Genomic DNA, 7,512 nt, shown 5'->3' with positions numbered 1-7,512 from the left:
TGTTTCCTTTTACTTGTTCATGTGCATTACAACTCCTTCTTCTTGTCCTTGATCCTTTCTCTTTTACTTATTGCTCAACTTCAACTTGGTTTCACCCAAGTTTCTATCCCATCCAAACTTATCCTTTTCCCTTTCTTTCAATTATTTCTCTAGTGGCTTTTTCTGCTCCAGATTAATGTCCACTATATTCTTATATTCTCTACACTATGCCAAGACCACCTCCTCCAGTTTTCAAGTCCTTTGGAAGTGTTTTGGTTGGGCTAAGGATTTATTCAAGCTTGAATTATTTTCAAACTTGTTTGAATTTGCAGTCTCTTAAAATTACCAGAGCATTTTTATTCAAATGCTGCATAATTCCTGGTGTCCATGGATATTTTGTTCTTAGCCTATTTCTTCTCAAAACTCCCTGGTGTACAACATTTTGACTATTCGTTGTAAAATTAATAATAGATACCCATATAAACGGTGAAGCATATGCGTTGCAGATTGATATACATATATGGAAAAAAAAATAAACATAGGAAAGGAGAGAGAGACGCGCGAGAAACAGAGCCTCCGATTGCCCTGGTCTCTCCCAAATCGCCGCCACCAACCGTCTCCTCTCCCTCCTCCGCCCCACCTCGCCGCCGGCCCTTCTCCTTCCAATCTCCCACCTCGCAACCCCGGAGGCTACCGGATCCGCCGCACCCCCACCCACCCATCCCTCGCGCGTCCAATTTCTCTCTTCACGCGGCTCCTCGTCGCGCCACCGGCAGTGGCTGCTTCCGGCGACGTTCGGCCAATCCCGCCACCGCGGAACACATCCCGAGGTCCTCTCGCATCGCGGCACCGGCGATGTCGTCCTCGTCTCATCCGGTGAGTGCATCCCATCCTCTCCCCTTGCTCCGTCCTATCTCTCTCCCCCTTTTTAACCTCTGCTCTTCTCTTCTCCTGTAGACGTGCAGGGAGGAACGGCCACTGGACAGCCTTGCTGCTGCTCGGGACGAAGCAACCATGTAGCTTTCTCCTCCTCCTCTGGCTTCGGGTGAGTTGGTCCACTCCTGTTAATCAATAATTTACCTCTAAAGTTGGATTTTGGTAGAAATCTATCCATCATATGCACATTAGATTCCCCTCAGCAGTGTTGCATGCGCACCAGGGGCCAGGACAGAGCATATTAGCTAGCGTAATCACATTAAGATTTCCCCAGTAGTGTTGCATGCGCAGCAGGGGCCAGGCCAGTGTTCCTCATTGCTCAGTAAAGAGGAACGACCACCCAGAAAATATAGATATTGAGCTAGATTTGCAAGTATGTCGAGCTCCATGCAGCCTGGTTTCAGTGGCTTCTTTGTGTCTTTTTTCTTGAATATGTCCATTCTAACAAGAACAGAAATAAGATGCTCTCTATCATTTCTCTAACAGTCTTGTATCTGTATGTAGAACTCGGAGGAGAAATCAGAATTGTCGTCAAAGTAACAACTATGAAAGGTAACATATGCAATTGGGTTTGTTTTCTTCAAACATGATTTGGCTAACTTTTTTGCCTTGCTTGAATTCTAATTTGCAAATACATTTTTTGTTTCTGAATTACAGAGATAAAAAGGTGCATGGAGAAGGATGTTAACGGAGTGACAAAGGTTGCAAAACTCAACGGAATCAAAATGACAACACTAGAATAAAGAGGTGAGTTAACTTGAATAAGTTTATTTTACTATTGTTCAAGCTATCACAGACCGGCAGCGTGTAGAGGTGAGCATGGGCACATGGCCATCACTGGATCTGCACTTGTGCAGTAGGTTGGCTGCTGCTGGATGTGAGTAGAGCGGAGGCTTGTGCGGAGCAGGCTAGCAACACCTCTGACCTCCTATCTTTCTCTCTGTAGCTCCATGTACCATCGAGCCTGTGTGGATTATTTGCAGCAGCAAGTGCCGAACGGCAGCAGCTTGCATGTGCACGATGGTATGGAAGGTTAATCATGATGATTGCATACAAAATACGTATGCCCCTGTTGCAACGCACGGCAATTACCTAGTATATTTTTAAAATTAGAAATGTACAATCTGATGCATCTACACGAAAAGACATGAAGTTGACTGGATAAGGTAAACTTGTTATTTTTTGCTGAAGCTTGTTAAATTATTAAGCATATCAGCAAGCTAGTTAACCTTCTTTTTCCTTTCTTATTCACATGAGTCAATCTTTCATTCTTCTCTAGTCGCATATACTTGCATGTGCTGCCTAAATATTTTGTTATTAGATACGCTAGTATGCATGTACAACATTCATGCAAATAGTGCCTAGTTTGGTATCTCTTTGAATTCATAATGGAATTTTTAATTAAAAAAAACAAGGAAAACACATCTTAATCAATGGGTGACAGAAGCATGATGTCACATGCATGGAATTAGCGTACGGCTTGGCCGGCTGGCCGGATTGGCCTACAGTACCTTGTTTGTCTCGGGCACAAACATAGATGTATGCATATACATATTTGATGAATTGACGGACCTCATTTTTCTTTTCCTTGAGAATCTCGCTCATGCACTTTTGGACTTATCATTGTGTAAGATTATGTATACTTGTACGCGCATAAGATTAGTGTTACGTAACTTGCACATATCTGTTAATCCCAATCATCAATGAAGAAATCAATGGTGTACGCAAAAGGCATATGCGGCTGATTTTATTTTAGTAATATATATGAGTCCACATGGATTTTTTAATATTTTTTGTGGTGGTCGGACTCTTCCTTATTCCTTATAGTTGGCACCCATACTATGCAATAGCAACGTACGAGTTTGCATGTGACTGTCTTGGAGATATCGTTTTTTAGTACAGAAGGCATATAAGACTTGGATGAAAGATGTGCACGTGGCAAGCTAAACTGTTTTTACATCATTTTATTTGTACGTAATACTACATCTTTTTAATTTTAACCGTTAATATATAAAATTGATGATCAAGATAATTTAATCTATGTGGACGAACATGATTGCTTGTTTGTCTCTTGTTTAAATAATATAATAGATGGAACTTGATGACGCTTCACTTGTGTTGCACCTTTTTCCCTTGGTTTTGCAGTTGCATGCACCAACTGGATGGAAGGGGACGCTATGGAGCAAGTCGAGTTCGTGGAGCAAGTCATGGATGATGCCATGGAAGGTATACTCTCTCACTCTTCCTATCGTTCTACTATAATACTCTTGGTAATGCAGAAACAACAAAGATTACACTCTAATATCCCGCCTCTATCACTAGTTGCGTCATGTCAATGCATTGTGTGTTAACAGTTCATTTTGTTATTTTCTTTGTAGATTCAAAAGATATATGGATGATTATATGGGTGCGTGACAAGTATACTGCAATTATGTGATGATGATGTTCCGGTTCATGATGATGATGATGTTCTGGTTCATGATGATGATGATGATGGATGCTTTCAGTTTTAGTTAAGTTGTAGGGATGTTGTTCTTGTTGGATGTTGTTCCTAGGTTAAGTTTTTGTTAAGTTGTAGGGATGTTGATGAATGCTTTCAGTTTAAGTTTCGCTGTCAAAAATATATTTAGATTATGCATCACATTTGGATGATGTACCCCTTTAATATCCACTATTGTAATCCAACAGTTTTATCAATATATATGTTTTCTTTCTCTTGTGAGTATATTCTTTTATTTTATTCCTCACTTGATATAGATAATTATTTCCATTATCTACAGCATTAATTGCATATTATTATTAAAAATATATGCATGAACACCTGAAGCGTTGCAAATTCTTTGTTGCCAAGCAATGAGATTTGGATTCCTGTACATTAACCACCACCAACGTATAAAAGTGTTGTAATAGTCGATTTTATGTGTTGTACTCTTGCAACGATCCATTTTACCAACGGAAGTATAAGTGTTGCCTTATGCACTAGCAACACTGGATAAGGCAACGCATCCCAAAGCGTTGGTAAAGACACTAACAACGCATATATGGACTTTTAGATACGGAAAAATCCGGTGCTATAGGTGGGGTCCTCTTGTAGTGGCAAGAGCTCATCACCTGAGTAGGAGCATCGCCGGCCTCCCCACCGTCGACCCAGAGCACCTCAGTGCCTCCCCGAGTCTGTTCTGACGCCGATCCGAGCCCTAGGACGCCTTCCCCGACGTCCTCTTCGTCCTCTACTTCGCCTTCCCCGACGTCCACCGGAGTTTCTCGCCTCCTATCCGTTGATGTTCTGTGTCCCCGGCCGCATCCTCATGTCACAGGTATACTAGGTATACCCAAATCCAATCCTGCTCTTTTCCATCGCGATTCGATCGCCGGAGTCGTCGCTAGATCCATGCCATCTTCGTGTTCTCGGTGCTCCGACGAGTTCTGAATTTTTTGTGTAGTTGCAGTAGTCGCCGTGGTTCCTCGCACTTCGCCCCCGCTCTGAATCATCTCTAGCACACGCCGCCTTGTCGTTCCACTCCCTGCTCGCCACCGCTCCCGGCAGCTTCGCTGTTTGCCTCGCGTCGCCGTCGCCCGAGCCGAGCCATGCTCGTGCTCGAACAGGTCCTGCTGCTGCTTGCCTCGGCTTCTCCTCGCCGCGCTTCGTCGTGGCCTGAGACGAGCTTCTTCTCGAGGCTCACGCTGTGGACTCCTCCCGCAGCCCTCCGCACGCCCGCGCACCCGCATGCCTCGTCGCGTCGCTGGTTTCGGCCGCCATGGCCGTGACCTCGGGCTCGAGTTCGTGCTCGTGCACGTCGCTGTACTTCCTCTGTTCTGCTCTTGCCTGAGTTTGTTCTCGAGCCCTTGCTCATGCCGTTGCTCCGCCGCTCGCACAACCGCACCCACACAGGTTTCCGCACGCCCGCTGCTGTCCTGTAGCGTCGATGCCCGCTGCTTTGCTCGCTTGCGTCGCCGGCGAGCATCTCCGTGAGCCATGGCTCCAAAAGCTCGACCTTCTGTAGTTGGCTCAAGTAAGATGGCGTCCTCATTTTTGTCGCAAGCTCAGGCACAGCCGAGTTGGCTAGCTCAGCTGGCACTCAGACAAGAGATCCTGTGTTCGAGCCCCAGGCGCCCCAATTTTTGCCCTTTTTACCATTTCTTTTGCCTGCACACATTCAGCCGCTTGGGCCCGATTCCATTCTGGGCCGATGCACTGCGTTGCTTCTGGCCCAAGTATGTTTTTTTTTTCTGCTTTGTTGGTCTATCATCTTCCAGTGCATGCATAATTACAGAAAAATGCCATCATATTAAAGTGTTAATAAGTAATTATCCATGCATCCAAATTAAACATGTCATATATGTAAAATGTCTAGAATCGCATCTAGTTTCATAATATGCTGCTTGCATCCATGTTAAAAATGTTTAAAATGCTGTTTGTTTAAATTTGCATAAATGCCATGTTAAAATGATTTAATTCATAACTAATTAACCGTAACTCGGATTTAATTAAACTATATATGTAACTTGCTTGGAAAAATGCCTAGTTTAACTTGGTGCACTTCATTTTGCTGTTTAACAATATTAAAATTGCGTTTATGGCAGAACAGTACCAATCCCAATATATGGACATGAGGATTTTCCGGAATTGTTGTTGTTTGTTTCCGGCCTTATTTAACTTGCTTAAATAGGTAGTTTCCTTATGCTTCACCTCTTGCCATGGCTAATAACATTTAATATTGTTGGGTACATAACGAGAGAGAACTAAATAATTAAATGTGGTGTTTCTTCAATATGCAACTCGTTGCATATTGAGCTCCACTTAATTTGTAGTGTTGTTTGTTGCACTTTGCTATGCCATGCATATTTAAACCCGACATGCATCATATTTGTTTTTGCATCATGCCATGTGTATGTGGTGGTTGTTTACTATGTTGTTTGTTTCTTTCCGGGTTGCTTCTCTCGTGAGCTTCGGTTTCTTTCCGGAGTTGTGAGGATTCGTTCGACTCCATCCGTTTGTCTTCTTCATGGACTCGTTTTTCTTCCTTGCGGGATTTCAGGCAAGATGACCACCCCTCGAAATCACTTCTATCTTTGCTATGCTAGTTGTTCGCTCTATTGCCATGCTCGCTACCTATCACTTGCTATATCATGCCTCCCTTATTGCCATGTCAGCCCCTAACCTTGTCACCCTTCCTAGCAAACCATTGTTTGGCTATGTTACCGCTTTTGCTCAGCCCCTCTTATAGCGTTCCTAGTTGCAGGTGAAGATGAAGATTGCTCCATATTGGATTATGTTTATGTTGGGATATCACAATATCTCTTATCTTAATTAATGCATCTATATAGTTGGTAAAGGGTGGAAGGCTCGGCCTTATGCCTGGTGTTTTGTTCCACTCTTGCCGCCCTAGTTTCCGTCATACCGGTGTTATGTTCCTTGAGTTTGCGTTCCTTACGCGGTCGGGTGATTTATGGGACCCCCTTGACAGTTCGCCTTGATTAAAACTCCTCCAGCAAGGCCCAGCCTTGGTTTTACCATTTGCGACCTATACCTTTTTCCCCCGGGTTTTCTAGAGCCCGAGGGTCATCTTTATTTAAACCCCCGGGCCAGTGCTCCTCTGAGTATTGGTCCAAACTGTCAGTCGCCGGTGGCCACCAGGGGCAACTCTGGGCTGGCCTATCGGAAGCTTGGACAATCCGGTGTGCCCTGAGAACGAGATATGTGCAGCTCCTATCGGGATTTGTCGGCACATTCGGGCGGCTTTGCTGGTCTTGTTTTACCATTGTCGAGATGTCTTGTAAACCGGGATTCCGAGACTGATCGGGTCTTTCCGAGAGAAGGTTTATCCTTCATTGACCGTGAGAGCTTATGATGGGCTAATTTGGGACACCCCTGCAGGGTATAAACTTTCGAGAACCGTGCCCACGGTTATGTGGCAGATGGGAAGTTGTTAATATCCGGTTGTAGAGAACTTGACACTTGACCTTAATTAAAACGCATCAACCGCGTGTGTAGCCGTGATGGTCTCTTCTCGGCGGAGTCCGGGAGGTGAACACGGTTTCTGGGTTATGTTTGACGTAAGTAGGAGTTCAGGATCACTTCTTGATCATTGCTAGCTTCACGACCGATCCGTTGCTTCTCTTCTCGCTCTTATTTGCGTATGTTTAGCCACCATATATGCTTAGTGCTTGCTGCAGCTCCACCTCACTACACCATCCTTTCCTATAAGCTTAAATAGTCTTGATCTTGCGGGTGTGAGATTGCTGAGTCCTCGTGACTCACAGATACTTCCAAACAGTTGCAGGTGTCGATGAGACCAGTGCAGGTGACGCTACTGAGCTCAAGTGGGAGCTCGATGAAGATCTTGTCCGTTGTGTTGTTTCTTTTCTTGTTGATTAGTAGTGGAACCCAGTTGGGACGATCAGGGATCTAGCAGTTGGGTTGTCTTCTTTTCTTTTGTTTCCGTAGTCGGACCTATGTGTGTATCTCTGAATGATGTATGATTTATTTATGTATTGTGTGAAGTGGCGATTGTAAGCCAACTCTTTATCCCATTCTTGTTCATTACATGGGATTGTGTGAAGATGACCCTTCTTGCGACAAAACCACAATGCGGT

The 7,512-nt window shown here is 44.3% G+C and overlaps 1 long non-coding RNA gene across 1 annotated transcript; it reads left to right on the top strand.

The window, feature by feature from the left end:
• The first annotated feature begins 543 nt into the window (after nucleotides 1-543).
• On the top strand, nucleotides 544-3,631 carry LOC123125116 (uncharacterized). The gene is made up of 7 exons (XR_006461282.1): nucleotides 544-855; nucleotides 937-1,024; nucleotides 1,420-1,467; nucleotides 1,573-1,662; nucleotides 1,862-2,081; nucleotides 3,061-3,141; nucleotides 3,294-3,631. It is a non-coding gene; the product is annotated as an uncharacterized lncRNA (long non-coding RNA).
• The last annotated feature ends 3,881 nt before the right edge of the window (nucleotides 3,632-7,512 follow it).

Source organism: Triticum aestivum, chromosome 5D, assembly GCF_018294505.1.
Source record: "Triticum aestivum cultivar Chinese Spring chromosome 5D, IWGSC CS RefSeq v2.1, whole genome shotgun sequence".
In the NCBI taxonomy this organism is placed as follows: Eukaryota; Viridiplantae; Streptophyta; class Magnoliopsida; order Poales; family Poaceae; genus Triticum; species Triticum aestivum.
This window is presented reverse-complemented; position numbering and strand designations above follow the sequence as displayed.